We start from the raw sequence: 14,429 nt of genomic DNA, 5'->3' as shown, positions 1-14,429 counted from the left end.
TGGGAATTACTGTGTTTATTTTCCTCTCAGTGTCTTGTTTCAATAGCAATGACGCTGCTGTGTCGCCCACTTTCATAGCATTATTCCCTGGGTGCATTTGAAAAAAGAAGGATTTTCCATGGATGACGCTCTTTAGCCACAATGAAACCCACCACTTTCTGTGGTGTGAAAGACCCATGGTGTAATGGTAGCACCCTGGAGGTTGAATCCAATAATTTGCATTCAAATCTCTGTAAGAGTTTACCATCAGTCGAACCTTTCCCTTATCGTTTATTGTGGATGTCTTCTTTGAAGAAAGGTATGATCCAACTAAAGTAAGTACATTCACGAATGGGCCCTTGGTCGGTACAAACAGTATTTATACACCTCAGGCCTTTTGTGAATTAAGAAAAGTGTGTTCTTCGTTCTATTTTTCATCTCAAACTGATACCTTCATTTTACAAACATGTAAAGACTGTTAAGACGCTTGATTAATATCATTGATTCTGAATGTGGTCGCTTTTCATAGGATTAACCCTTTAACAATTTTGAAAGAGAATGGCGATACAATAGAGCTGCTTTTCCCAAAATGGTATTATTAATGTTGTTGCTGCATCTTCAAGTAAAAAGAGAATCCATTGGGTCACAGATTGAGTTAAGTTTGAAAATTTCAAATCTTTTATGTATGTTTCCGATGCAGATCTGCCCATCGACTCAGAATGACCTCACTGTTCATACATTTAAAAAAAATGCATAAAGGTTAAGGTGCTAGGCACAAAAGTGGATTTTTATGAAAAGTTATGCCAGAGAGTGAGAGCGAAAATGAATACCCTACACCACTAACCTTATGAATATTACTATCTTTGGCCTATAATTTAAGACAACAAGGAGACAAAGTGTGTTAGAGCAAGAGAGAGGTTCCACCGAGACTTGAACTCGGATCGCTGGATTCAAAGTCCAAAGTGCTAACCATTACACCATGGAACCCTTGTTGAGCAGAGCTTCATAAGGGCAATGAGAATATAGGGCACAGTCAAGATTTTTACTGACCTATAGTAACCGTTTACTGATATTATATCGAAGCAGCACTGTTGCTGTTGGATGCTGTGCAATCGCAAAGTATTGGCTTCATGTCTCATTTGGATTAAATTCTTCCTCTGGAGTCTAATGATATAGGAATATTACATATTTTCTCTGATGTGCTCTGTTTTTCCAGAATGAAGTGCATCATGCTACTGAATATGTGGGTTCCATGGAGTAATGGTTAGCACTCTGGACTCTGAATCCAGCGATCCGAGTTCAAGTCTCGGTGGGACCTTGGGGCTGCTTCTCTTTTAGAGTTGCTTTTCATTTGCAGATAGATATAACAGCAATAGCTTTGCTTTACAGCCCACTTTGATGGCAGTCTTCTTTGACCAAAGAATATTAATAGTTTCTGGGTCTGGGGATGACTCTCTTTTGCCACAAAGAAACTGCCCACTCTCATATCTCCAAAGCTCCAAGGTATAATGGCTATTAAACTGGCTTTTGATCTCAGCGATTTGCATTGAAAGCCCAGGAGGCCTCTAAAATCAGTTGAATTGTTTCCTGATAATTTAGAGTTTATTTCTTCTTTCGAGAAAGGTGTGATCCAAATAAAGTAAGTACATTTAAACAAGGGCACTTGATCAGTAAATGCACTACTTTCTAGAACTCATAACCCTTGTAAGTTATAAAAAGTTTGCTCTCCATACAGTTTGTCAACTCAAAGAATTACATTTTTTACACATTTAATAAGACCATCAAATTGCTTGAAACATAGGAATGATTGTGAAAGTGAATATGATTCACCAAAATAATTGTATAACATTTTTTAATGTTAATAAAATAGGGCTTTTTCCAATCTTTTCACATCAATGTTGTTTCTGCATGTTCCAGTGAGCAGAGAATCTACTGCACATAGTGTGTACATTTTTCTTTTCATAGAGTTAAGGTTGGACATTATTCATCTGTGGAAAATGTTTCTGAGAGATATCTGGGTGCCCACTCTGATTGACCTTAGGGATTGTACATTAACGATATGTAGTTGCATCACTGTATTGGTATCAGGCACCAAAGTGCATTTAAATGTAATGTCGTGCAGAGAGAGTCGACTGAACTTCTGAATATTAACTCTGTTGAATTGTAATTTGAGAAATTAGAAAATGGAGTGTAAGAGCAAGATAACGGTCCCACCGAGACTTGAACTCGGATCGTTGGATTCAAAGTCCAAAGTGCTAACCATTACACCATGGAATCCTTGCAAGATGCACCTGAGAGCGTTGAATCAGAAATGGCAATATAGAGCACATTTACAATTTTTACAGATTCATAGTCCCAATTGACTGATATCATACAAACACAGCGATGTTGTCGATTGACGTTGTGCTATAGCAATCTCTGTGCTTTATAGAGCATGTAGATCAAATTCTTCCTCTTCAGGCATATGATTAAGCAATATTAAATATTGTTTCTGACTGCCTCTGTTTTGGCATAATGAAGTTCAGCATTTGCGGAAGTATTTAGGTTCCATGGTCTAATGGTTAGTAGGCTGGACTCTGAATTTAGTAATCTGACATGTTATAGCTATATTTTGTTTTCCTTTGGGTGTATTGTCATTTTATGCACATAGATTTCCTAGCAGTGGCTGTGATGAATAGTTCAATTTGATAGCAGCTTCCTTTTGAGAATTTGAAAAAAAAAGAATTAAATAGTCTCTCTGGATGACTCTGCTTTGATTTCTATGTGCACATCCCTTTTGCGTTTCAGAGGGATTGACCAACATACACAACAGTGCTTGGAAGACCTCTTCCTCCCTCATGGCATGTAAAGCTAACCTCTCTCCTACCTTGTGTTTTTTTACTTTTTAACTTCCCCTTCCGAGTCATGATCATGTAACTGAATTTACATTTTTAGATTTTAACTGCAGTAGTTGCTTGTTTTTCATTTTTATTTTTTGTGTACGCATACATCCCTTTTTGTGGGGAGGGGGGAGTGATGTCTGTTTACTTATATTAGCTAATATAGGTCATTTTATGTCCGCTTACAATATGTGTCAGGATTTTTTATGTCGTTTCCAATCAATGTCTAATATCAAGTGGTTTGCAGCAGTCATACAAAGGCACGTAACACCCCCAAAACACCTACATAAGTTAGAAATACTCCGGAAGAGTACTCAGTTTATGAAAAGGCGGTGAATCCCAAATAGAACTGTAAATGTAAGCTAGCAAGCAGACCGTGCACCCCTGTTTGGAACTATGACCTGTGTGTTGCCCTCTATTAACAGAACAATGTAACTGCAGCCCATGTCACATAAAATAGAAAGTAGAGATTATGCAAATTAACTCCCAGAAGAGCCTGGTGTCACCCCAAAAGGTGTCATGCTTTTCACACCAAGAAACATCCACACATAGATCCCTGCGAACCTCAAAAACGTACAGGAAACCCTGTCCAGCGCTTTGCTCCCAGAGGAGATAAGGTTGAAAAACCACCCTATGTTAAAAGTGTCCATAATCCATGCCAGCTGCCCTGCCTAGGGGCATGAGTGGAAGGGTTTAACCTGCCTGGGTTCTTGGGCATGGTTTCATCATGCCTCAGTTTACAATGGCACTCTGCCACTTTGTCAGGCTTTAAAGAAGCCTGACTCCTGCAGAGCAAAAGATCTGATTATTTCCTTACATGTTTTGTACGTAAGAATGCGGATGGTGCTCTGAGCCTCCTATGGTGGTTATTAAGCATGGTATACATACCATAGCATGTAACTGTGCCTACAAATGGAACATTTTGTTCATTTATTAGGGAGTTGTGAAAATGGCAAAATCAAATTGCCATTATTGACACAGACCAGCTGCCGCTGTCCGGACATTTCGTCGAAAGACATTTCGTCGAAAGACATTTGGTCGACGTAATTTGGTCGAAAGCCAAATGGTCGATTTTTTTATTTATTTATATATATATTTTTTAGGTTGTAGTTTAGGGAAAAAAGGGGTTTTTAGAAAAAAAGGGGGTTGGCGGGGACCCCCCCAACCCCCACCCCCCAAAAAAAAAATGTGAAAATAAAAAACAAAAGCAATTCGACCATTTGGTTTTCGACCAAATGGTTTCGACCAATTGTCCTGTCGACAAATTTTTTTCGACGAAATGTCTGGCAACCCAGCTGCCGACTGTTGCTATTGACAGGAGTTCCAGGTGTATAAACTGAGTAGATCACCAGTTCAATTACCTGTGAACGCATTTTGAAGCTCATTCACAACCAGTTCATGCCCGTTCTCTCCATTTTGGCTTTCTGGCTGGCCGAGGGGCCCTTCAGTAATGTTCTTTGCTAACCATTACACCATGGGCCCCTTGCTGGTGCAACCTGACAGAGTTGTAACAGAAATGAGAATCGAGATCTCATGCATCATTTTAACAAACTCATATTCCTAGCCCACGGATATTATGCAAATGTGGAACTGTTTAGTTGGTTGTTGCGCAATAGCAAACTCTTTGCTTTACAGCTCATTTGGATAGGATTCTTCCTCTGGAGGCATAAGATAAAAGAATATTGCATACATTCTCTAAAAGGCGCTTTTTTTGCTGCAATGACGTTCATCATGTCACTAAGTATGTAGGTTCCATGGTGTAATGGTTAGCACTCTGGACTCTGAATCCAGCGATCCGAGTTCAAATCTCGGTGGGACCTTGGGAATTACTGTGTTTGTTTTCCTCTCAGTGTCTTGTTTTAATAGCAATGACGCTGCTGTGTCGCCCACTTTCATAGCATTATTCCCTGGGTGCATTTGAAAAAAGAAAGATTTTCCATGGATGACGCTCTTTAGCCACAATGAAACCCACCACTTTCTGTGGTGTGAAAGACCCATGGTGTAATGGTAGCACCCTGGAGGTTGAATCCAATAATTTGCATTCAAATCTCTGTAAGAGTTTACCATCAGTCAAACCTTTCCCTTATCGTTTATTGTGGATGTCTTCTTTGAAGAAAGGTATGATCCAACTAAAGTAAGTACATTCACGAATGGGCCCTTGGTCGGTACAAACAGTATTTATACACCTCAGGCCTTTTGTGAATTAAGAAAAGTGTGTTCTTCGTTCTATTTTTCATCTCAAACTGATACCTTCATTTTACAAACATGTAAAGACTGTTAAGACGCTTGATTAATATCATTGATTCTGAATGTGGTCGCTTTTCATAGGATTAACCCTTTAACAATTTTGAAAGAGAATGGCGATACAATAGAGCTGCTTTTCCCAAAATGGTATTATTAATGTTGTTGCTGCATCTTCAAGTAAAAAGAGAATCCATTGGGTCACAGATTGAGCATGTTTCTTAACATTGAGTTAAGTTTGAAAATTTCAAATCTTTTATGTATGTTTCCGATGCAGATCTGCCCATCGACTCAGAATGACCTCACTGTTCATACATTTAAAAAAAATGCATAAAGGTTAAGGTGCTAGGCACAAAAGTGGATTTTTATGAAAAGTTATGCCAGAGAGTGAGAGCGAAAATGAATACCCTACACCACTAACCTTATGAATATTACTATCTTTGGCCTATAATTTAAGACAACAAGGAGACAAAGTGTGTTAGAGCAAGAGAGAGGTTCCACCGAGACTTGAACTCGGATCGCTGGATTCAAAGTCCAAAGTGCTAACCATTACACCATGGAACCCTTGTTGAGCAGAGCTTCATAAGGGCAATGAGAATATAGGGCACAGTCAAGATTTTTACTGACCTATAGTAACCGTTTACTGATATTATATCGAAGCAGCACTGTTGCTGTTGGATGCTGTGCAATCGCAAAGTATTGGCTTCATGTCTCATTTGGATTAAATTCTTCCTCTGGAGTCTAATGATATAGGAATATTACATATTTTCTCTGATGTGCTCTGTTTTTCCAGAATGAAGTGCATCATGCTACTGAATATGTGGGTTCCATGGAGTAATGGTTAGCACTCGGGACTCTGAATCCAGCGATCCGAGTTCAAGTCTCGGTGGGACCTTGGGGCTGCTTCTCTTTTAGAGTTGCCTTTCATTTGCAGATAGATATAACAGCAATAGCTTTGCTTTACAGCCCACTTTGATGGCAGTCTTCTTTGACCAAAGAATATTAATAGTTTCTGGGTCTGGGGATGACTCTCTTTTGCCACAAAGAAACTGCCCACTCTGATATCTCCAAAGCTCCAAGGTATAATGGCTATTAAACTGGCTTTTGATCTCAGCGATTTGCATTGAAAGCCCAGGAGGCCTCTAAAATCAGTTGAATTGTTTCCTGATAATTTAGAGTTTATTTCTTCTTTCGAGAAAGGTGTGATCCAAATAAAGTAAGTACATTTAAACAAGGGCACTTGATCAGTAAATGCACTACTTTCTAGAACTCATAACTCTTGTAAGTTATAAAAAGTTTGCTCTCCATACAGTTTGTCAACTCAAAGAATTACATTTTTTACACATTTAATAAGACCATCAAATTGCTTGAAACATAGGAATGATTGTGAAAGTGAATATGATTCACCAAAATAATTGTATAACATTTTTTAATGTTAATAAAATAGGGCTTTTTCCAATCTTTTCACATCAATGTTGTTTCTGCATGTTCCAGTGAGCAGAGAATCTACTGCACATAGTGTGTACATTTTTCTTTTCATAGAGTTAAGGTTGGACATTATTCATCTGTGGAAAATGTTTCTGAGAGATATCTGGGTGCCCACTCTGATTGACCTTAGGGATTGTACATTAACGATATGTAGTTGCATCACTGTATTGGTATCAGGCACCAAAGTGCATTTAAATGTAATGTCGTGCAGAGAGAGAGAGAGTGTGAAAACGGCTACCTGAGTCGACTGAACTTCTGAATATTAACTCTGTTGAATTGTAATTTGAGAAATTAGAAAATGGAGTGTAAGAGCAAGATAACGGTTCCACCGAGACTTGAACTCGGATCGTTGGATTCAAAGTCCAAAGTGCTAACCATTACACCATGGAACCCCTGCAAGATGCACCTGAGAGCGTTGAATCAGAAATGGCAATATAGAGCACATTTACAATTTGTACAGATTCATAGTCCCAATTGACTGATATCATACAAACACAGCGATGTTGTCGATTGACGTTGTGCTATAGCAATCTCTGTGCTTTATAGAGCATGTAGATCAAATTCTTCCTCTTGAGGCATATGATTAAGCAATATTAAATATTGTTTCTGACTGCCTCTGTTTTGGCATAATGAAGTTCAGCATTTGCGGAAGTATTTAGGTCCCATGGTCTAATGGTTAGTAGGCTGGACTCTGAATTTAGTAATCTGACATGTTATAGCTATATTTTGTTTTCCTTTGGGTGTATTGTCATTTTATGCACATAGAATTCCTAGCAGTGGCTGTGATGAATAGTTCAATTTGATAGCAGCTTCCTTTTGAGAATTTGAAAAAAAAAGAATTAAATAGTCTCTCTGGATGACTCTGCTTTGATTTCTATGTGCACATCCCTTTTGCGTTTCAGAGGGATTGACCAACATACACAACAGTGCTTGGAAGACCTCTTCCTCCCTCATGGCATGTAAAGCTAACCTCTCTCCTACCTTGTGTTTTTTTACTTTTTAACTTCCCCTTCCGAGTCATGATCATGTAACTGAATTTACATTTTTAGATTTTAACTGCAGTAGTTGCTTGTTTTTCATTTTTATTTTTTGTGTACGCATACATCCCTTTTTGTGGGTAGGGGGGAGTGATATCTGTTTACTTATATTAGCTAATATAGGTCATTTTATGTCCGCTTACAATATGTGTCAGGATTTTTTATGTCGTTTCCAATCAATGTCTAATATCAAGTGGTTTGCAGCAGTCATACAAAGGCACGTAACACCCCCAAAACACCTACATAAGTTAGAAATACTCCGGAAGAGTACTCAGTTTATGAAAAGGCGGTGAATCCCAAATAGAACTGTAAATGTAAGCTAGCAAGCAGACCGTGCACCCCTGTTTGGAACTATGACCTGTGTGTTGCCCTCTATTAACAGAACAATGTAACTGCAGCCCATGTCACATAAAATAGAAAGTAGAGATTATGCAAATTAACTCCCAGAATAGCCTGGTGTCACCCCAAAAGGTGTCATGCTTTTCACACCAAGAAACATCCACACATAGATCCCTGCGAACCTCAAAAACGTACAGGAAACCCTGTCCAGCGCTTTGCTCCCAGAGGAGATAAGGTTGAAAAACCACCCTATGTTAAAAGTGTCCATAATCCATGCCAGCTGCCCTGTCTATAGAACCTGGCCGTTCGTGGACGTTCGGGGCCTAGGGGCATGAGTGGAAGGGTTTAACCTGCCTGGGTTCTTGGGCATGGTTTCATCATGCCTCAGTTTACAATGGCACTCTGCCACTTTGTCAGGCTTTAAAGAAGCCTGACTCCTGCAGAGCAAAAGATCTGATTATTTCCTTACATGTTTTGTACGTAAGAATGCGGATGGTGCTCTGAGCCTCCTATGGTGGTTATTAAGCATGGTATACATACCATAGCATGTAACTGTGCCTACAAATGGAACATTTTGTTCATTTATTAGGGAGTTGTGAAAATGGCAAAATCAAATTGCCATTATTGACACAGACCAGCTGCCGCTGTCCGGACATTTCGTCGAAAGACATTTCGTCGAAAGACATTTGGTCGACGTAATTTGGTCGAAAGCCAAATGGTCGATTTTTTTATTTATTTATATATATATTTTTTAGGTTGTAGTTTAGGGAAAAAAAGGGGTTTTTAGAAAAAAAGGGGGTTGGCGGGGACCCCCCCAACCCCCACCCCCCAAAAAAAAAATGTGAAAATAAAAAACAAAAGCAATTCGACCATTTGGTTTTCGACCAAATGGTTTCGACCAATTGTCCTGTCGACAAATTTTTTTCGACGAAATGTCTGGCAACCCAGCTGCCGACTGTTGCTATTGACAGGAGTTCCAGGTGTATAAACTGAGTAGATCACCAGTTCAATTACCTGTGAACGCATTTTGAAGCTCATTCACAACCAGTTCATGCCCGTTCTCTCCATTTTGGCTTTCTGGCTGGCCGAGGGGCCCTTCAGTAATGTTCTTTGCTAACCATTACACCATGGGCCCCTTGCTGGTGCAACCTGACAGAGTTGTAACAGAAATGAGAATCGAGATCTCATGCATCATTTTAACAAACTCATATTCCTAGCCCACGGATATTATGCAAATGTGGAACTGTTTAGTTGGTTGTTGCGCAATAGCAAACTCTTTGCTTTACAGCTCATTCGGATAGGATTCTTCCTCTGGAGGCATAAGATAAAAGAATATTGCATACATTCTCTAAAAGGCGCTTTTTTTGCTGCAATGACGTTCATCAGGTCACTAAGTATGTAGGTTCCATGGTGTAATGGTTAGCACTCTGGACTCTGAATCCAGCGATCCGAGTTCAAATCTCGGTGGGACCTTGGGAATTACTGTGTTTATTTTCCTCTCAGTGTCTTGTTTCAATAGCAATGACGCTGCTGTGTCGCCCACTTTCATAGCATTATTCCCTGGGTGCATTTGAAAAAAGAAAGATTTTCCATGGATGACGCTCTTTAGCCACAATGAAACCCACCACTTTCTGTGGTGTGAAAGACCCATGGTGTAATGGTAGCACCCTGGAGGTTGAATCCAATAATTTGCATTCAAATCTCTGTAAGAGTTTACCATCAGTCGAACCTTTCCCTTATCGTTTATTGTGGATGTCTTCTTTGAAGAAAGGTATGATCCAACTAAAGTAAGTACATTCACGAATGGGCCCTTGGTCGGTACAAACAGTATTTATACACCTCAGGCCTTTTGTGAATTAAGAAAAGTGTGTTCTTCGTTCTATTTTTCATCTCAAACTGATACCTTCATTTTACAAACATGTAAAGACTGTTAAGACGCTTGATTAATATCATTGATTCTGAATGTGGTCGCTTTTCATAGGATTAACCCTTTAACAATTTTGAAAGAGAATGGCGATACAATAGAGCTGCTTTTCCCAAAATGGTATTATTAATGTTGTTGCTGCATCTTCAAGTAAAAAGAGAATCCATTGGGTCACAGATTGAGCATGTTTCTTAACATTGAGTTAAGTTTGAAAATTTCAAATCTTTTATGTATGTTTCCGATGCAGATCTGCCCATCGACTCAGAATGACCTCACTGTTCATACATTTAAAAAAAATGCATAAAGGTTAAGGTGCTAGGCACAAAAGTGGATTTTTATGAAAAGTTATGCCAGAGAGTGAGAGCGAAAATGAATACCCTACACCACTAACCTTATGAATATTACTATCTTTGGCCTATAATTTAAGACAACAAGGAGACAAAGTGTGTTAGAGCAAGAGAGAGGTTCCACCGAGACTTGAACTCGGATCGCTGGATTCAAAGTCCAAAGTGCTAACCATTACACCATGGAACCCTTGTTGAGCAGAGCTTCATAAGGGCAATGAGAATATAGGGCACAGTCAAGATTTTTACTGACCTATAGTAACCGTTTACTGATATTATATCGAAGCAGCACTGTTGCTGTTGGATGCTGTGCAATCGCAAAGTATTGGCTTCATGTCTCATTTGGATTAAATTCTTCCTCTGGAGTCTAATGATATAGGAATATTACATATTTTCTCTGATGTGCTCTGTTTTTCCAGAATGAAGTGCATCATGCTACTGAATATGTGGGTTCCATGGAGTAATGGTTAGCACTCTGGACTCTGAATCCAGCGATCCGAGTTCAAGTCTCGGTGGGACCTTGGGGCTGCTTCTCTTTTAGAGTTGCCTTTCATTTGCAGATAGATATAACAGCAATAGCTTTGCTTTACAGCCCACTTTGATGGCAGTCTTCTTTGACCAAAGAATATTAATAGTTTCTGGGTCTGGGGATGACTCTCTTTTGCCACAAAGAAACTGCCCACTCTCATATCTCCAAAGCTCCAAGGTATAATGGCTATTAAACTGGCTTTTGATCTCAGCGATTTGCATTGAAAGCCCAGGAGGCCTCTAAAATCAGTTGAATTGTTTCCTGATAATTTAGAGTTTATTTCTTCTTTCGAGAAAGGTGTGATCCAAATAAAGTAAGTACATTTAAACAAGGGCACTTGATCAGTAAATGCACTACTTTCTAGAACTCATAACTCTTGTAAGTTATAAAAAGTTTGCTCTCCATACAGTTTGTCAACTCAAAGAATTACATTTTTTACACATTTAATAAGACCATCAAATTGCTTGAAACATAGGAATGATTGTGAAAGTGAATATGATTCACCAAAATAATTGTATAACATTTTTTAATGTTAATAAAATAGGGCTTTTTCCAATCTTTTCACATCAATGTTGTTTCTGCATGTTCCAGTGAGCAGAGAATCTACTGCACATAGTGTGTACATTTTTCTTTTCATAGAGTTAAGGTTGGACATTATTCATCTGTGGAAAATGTTTCTGAGAGATATCTGGGTGCCCACTCTGATTGACCTTAGGGATTGTACATTAACGATATGTAGTTGCATCACTGTATTGGTATCAGGCACCAAAGTGCATTTAAATGTAATGTCGTGCAGAGAGAGAGAGAGTGTGAAAACGGCTACCTGAGTCGACTGAACTTCTGAATATTAACTCTGTTGAATTGTAATTTGAGAAATTAGAAAATGGAGTGTAAGAGCAAGATAACGGTTCCACTGAGACTTGAACTCGGATCGTTGGATTCAAAGTCCAAAGTGCTAACCATTACACCATGGAACCCCTGCAAGATGCACCTGAGAGCGTTGAATCAGAAATGGCAATATAGAGCACATTTACAATTTGTACAGATTCATAGTCCCAATTGACTGATATCATACAAACACAGCGATGTTGTCGATTGACGTTGTGCTATAGCAATCTCTGTGCTTTATAGAGCATGTAGATCAAATTCTTCCTCTTGAGGCATATGATTAAGCAATATTAAATATTGTTTCTGACTGCCTCTGTTTTGGCATAATGAAGTTCAGCATTTGCGGAAGTATTTAGGTTCCATGGTCTAATGGTTAGTAGGCTGGACTCTGAATTTAGTAATCTGACATGTTATAGCTATATTTTGTTTTCCTTTGGGTGTATTGTCATTTTATGCACATAGAATTCCTAGCAGTGGCTGTGATGAATAGTTCAATTTGATAGCAGCTTCCTTTTGAGAATTTGAAAAAAAAAGAATTAAATAGTCTCTCTGGATGACTCTGCTTTGATTTCTATGTGCACATCCCTTTTGCGTTTCAGAGGGATTGACCAACATACACAACAGTGCTTGGAAGACCTCTTCCTCCCTCATGGCATGTAAAGCTAACCTCTCTCCTACCTTGTGTTTTTTTACTTTTTAACTTCCCCTTCCGAGTCATGATCATGTAACTGAATTTACATTTTTAGATTTTAACTGCAGTAGTTGCTTGTTTTTCATTTTTATTTTTTGTGTACGCATACATCCCTTTTTGTGGGTAGGGGGGAGTGATATCTGTTTACTTATATTAGCTAATATAGGTCATTTTTCGTCCGCTTACAATATGTGTCAGGATTTTTTATGTCGTTTCCAATCAATGTCTAATATTAAGTGGTTTGCAGCAGTCATACAAAGGCACGTAACACCCCCAAAACACCTACATAAGTTAGAAATACTCCGGAAGAGTACTCAGTTTATGAAAAGGCGGTGAATCCCAAATAGAACTGTAAATGTAAGCTAGCAAGCAGACCATGCACCCCTGTTTGGAACTATGACCTGTGTGTTGCCCTCTATTAACAGAACAATGTAACTGCAGCCCATGTCACATAAAATAGAAAGTAGAGATTATGCAAATTAACTCCCAGAAGAGCCTGGTGTCACCCCAAAAGGTGTCATGCTTTTCACACCAAGAAACATCCACACATAGATCCCTGCGAACCTCAAAAACGTACAGGAAACCCTGTCCAGCGCTTTGCTCCCAGAGGAGATAAGGTTGAAAAACCACCCTATGTTAAAAGTGTCCATAATCCATGCCAGCTGCCCTGTCTATAGAACCTGGCCGTTCGTGGACGTTCGGGGCCTAGGGGCATGAGTGGAAGGGTTTAACCTGCCTGGGTTCTTGGGCATGGTTTCATCATGCCTCAGTTTACAATGGCACTCTGCCACTTTGTCAGGCTTTAAAGAAGCCTGACTCCTGCAGAGCAAAAGATCTGATTATTTCCTTACATGTTTTGTACGTAAGAATGCGGATGGTGCTCTGAGCCTCCTATGGTGGTTATTAAGCATGGTATACATACCATAGCATGTAACTGTGCCTACAAATGGAACATTTTGTTCATTTATTAGGGAGTTGTGAAAATGGCAAAATCAAATTGCCATTATTGACACAGACCAGCTGCCGCTGTCCGGACATTTCGTCGAAAGACATTTCGTCGAAAGACATTTGGTCGACGTAATTTGGTCGAAAGCCAAATGGTCGATTTTTTTATTTATTTATATATATATTTTTTAGGTTGTAGTTTAGGGAAAAAAAGGGGTTTTTAGAAAAAAAGGGGGTTGGCGGGGACCCCCCCAACCCCCACCCCCCAAAAAAAAAATGTGAAAATAAAAAACAAAAGCAATTCGACCATTTGGTTTTCGACCAAATGGTTTCGACCAATTGTCCTGTCGACAAATTTTTTTCGACGAAATGTCTGGCAACCCAGCTGCCGACTGTTGCTATTGACAGGAGTTCCAGGTGTATAAACTGAGTAGATCACCAGTTCAATTACCTGTGAACGCATTTTGAAGCTCATTCACAACCAGTTCATGCCCGTTCTCTCCATTTTGGCTTTCTGGCTGGCCGAGGGGCCCTTCAGTAATGTTCTTTGCTAACCATTACACCATGGGCCCCTTGCTGGTGCAACCTGACAGAGTTGTAACAGAAATGAGAATCGAGATCTCATGCATCATTTTAACAAACTCATATTCCTAGCCCACGGATATTATGCAAATGTGGAACTGTTTAGTTGGTTGTTGCGCAATAGCAAACTCTTTGCTTTACAGCTCATTCGGATAGGATTCTTCCTCTGGAGGCATAAGATAAAAGAATATTGCATACATTCTCTAAAAGGCGCTTTTTTTGCTGCAATGACGTTCATCATGTCACTAAGTATGTAGGTTCCATGGTGTAATGGTTAGCACTCTGGACTCTGAATCCAGCGATCCGAGTTCAAATCTCGGTGGGACCTTGGGAATTACTGTGTTTATTTTCCTCTCAGTGTCTTGTTTCAATAGCAATGACGCTGCTGTGTCGCCCACTTTCATAGCATTATTCCCTGGGTGCATTTGAAAAAAGAAAGATTTTCCATGGATGACGCTCTTTAGCCACAATGAAACCCACCACTTTCTGTGGTGTGAAAGACCCATGGTGTAATGGTAGCACCCTGGAGGTTGAATCCAATAATTTGCATTCAAATCTCTGTA

General features: G+C 39.4%; 11 non-coding genes across 11 annotated transcripts; 5 read left to right on the top strand and 6 right to left on the bottom strand.

Moving 5' to 3' along the window:
• Positions 1-894: 894 nt before the first annotated feature.
• On the bottom strand, positions 895-966 carry TRNAQ-UUG (transfer RNA glutamine (anticodon UUG)). The gene has a single exon. It is a non-coding gene; the product is annotated as a tRNA-Gln (tRNA).
• Positions 967-1,225: 259 nt separating this feature from the next.
• Positions 1,226-1,297, top strand: TRNAQ-CUG (transfer RNA glutamine (anticodon CUG)). Its single transcript has one exon. It is a non-coding gene; the product is annotated as a tRNA-Gln (tRNA).
• An 887-nt stretch (positions 1,298-2,184) lies between these two features.
• TRNAQ-UUG (transfer RNA glutamine (anticodon UUG)) lies at positions 2,185-2,257 on the bottom strand. The gene has a single exon. It is a non-coding gene; the product is annotated as a tRNA-Gln (tRNA).
• A 2,349-nt stretch (positions 2,258-4,606) lies between these two features.
• On the top strand, positions 4,607-4,678 carry TRNAQ-CUG (transfer RNA glutamine (anticodon CUG)). The gene has a single exon. It is a non-coding gene; the product is annotated as a tRNA-Gln (tRNA).
• A 913-nt stretch (positions 4,679-5,591) lies between these two features.
• Positions 5,592-5,663, bottom strand: TRNAQ-UUG (transfer RNA glutamine (anticodon UUG)). The gene has a single exon. It is a non-coding gene; the product is annotated as a tRNA-Gln (tRNA).
• A 1,244-nt stretch (positions 5,664-6,907) lies between these two features.
• On the bottom strand, positions 6,908-6,979 carry TRNAQ-UUG (transfer RNA glutamine (anticodon UUG)). The gene has a single exon. It is a non-coding gene; the product is annotated as a tRNA-Gln (tRNA).
• Positions 6,980-9,364: 2,385 nt separating this feature from the next.
• Positions 9,365-9,436, top strand: TRNAQ-CUG (transfer RNA glutamine (anticodon CUG)). The gene has a single exon. It is a non-coding gene; the product is annotated as a tRNA-Gln (tRNA).
• A 913-nt stretch (positions 9,437-10,349) lies between these two features.
• TRNAQ-UUG (transfer RNA glutamine (anticodon UUG)) lies at positions 10,350-10,421 on the bottom strand. The gene has a single exon. It is a non-coding gene; the product is annotated as a tRNA-Gln (tRNA).
• Positions 10,422-10,680: 259 nt separating this feature from the next.
• On the top strand, positions 10,681-10,752 carry TRNAQ-CUG (transfer RNA glutamine (anticodon CUG)). Its single transcript has one exon. It is a non-coding gene; the product is annotated as a tRNA-Gln (tRNA).
• A 913-nt stretch (positions 10,753-11,665) lies between these two features.
• On the bottom strand, positions 11,666-11,737 carry TRNAQ-UUG (transfer RNA glutamine (anticodon UUG)). The gene has a single exon. It is a non-coding gene; the product is annotated as a tRNA-Gln (tRNA).
• A 2,385-nt stretch (positions 11,738-14,122) lies between these two features.
• On the top strand, positions 14,123-14,194 carry TRNAQ-CUG (transfer RNA glutamine (anticodon CUG)). Its single transcript has one exon. It is a non-coding gene; the product is annotated as a tRNA-Gln (tRNA).
• The last annotated feature ends 235 nt before the right edge of the window (positions 14,195-14,429 follow it).

The sequence above is a fragment of the Ambystoma mexicanum genome, chromosome 5p (assembly GCF_040938575.1).
Source record: "Ambystoma mexicanum isolate Mex_15411 chromosome 5p, UKY_AmexF1_1, whole genome shotgun sequence".
NCBI classification, from domain to species: domain Eukaryota; kingdom Metazoa; phylum Chordata; class Amphibia; order Caudata; family Ambystomatidae; genus Ambystoma; species Ambystoma mexicanum.
This window is presented reverse-complemented; position numbering and strand designations above follow the sequence as displayed.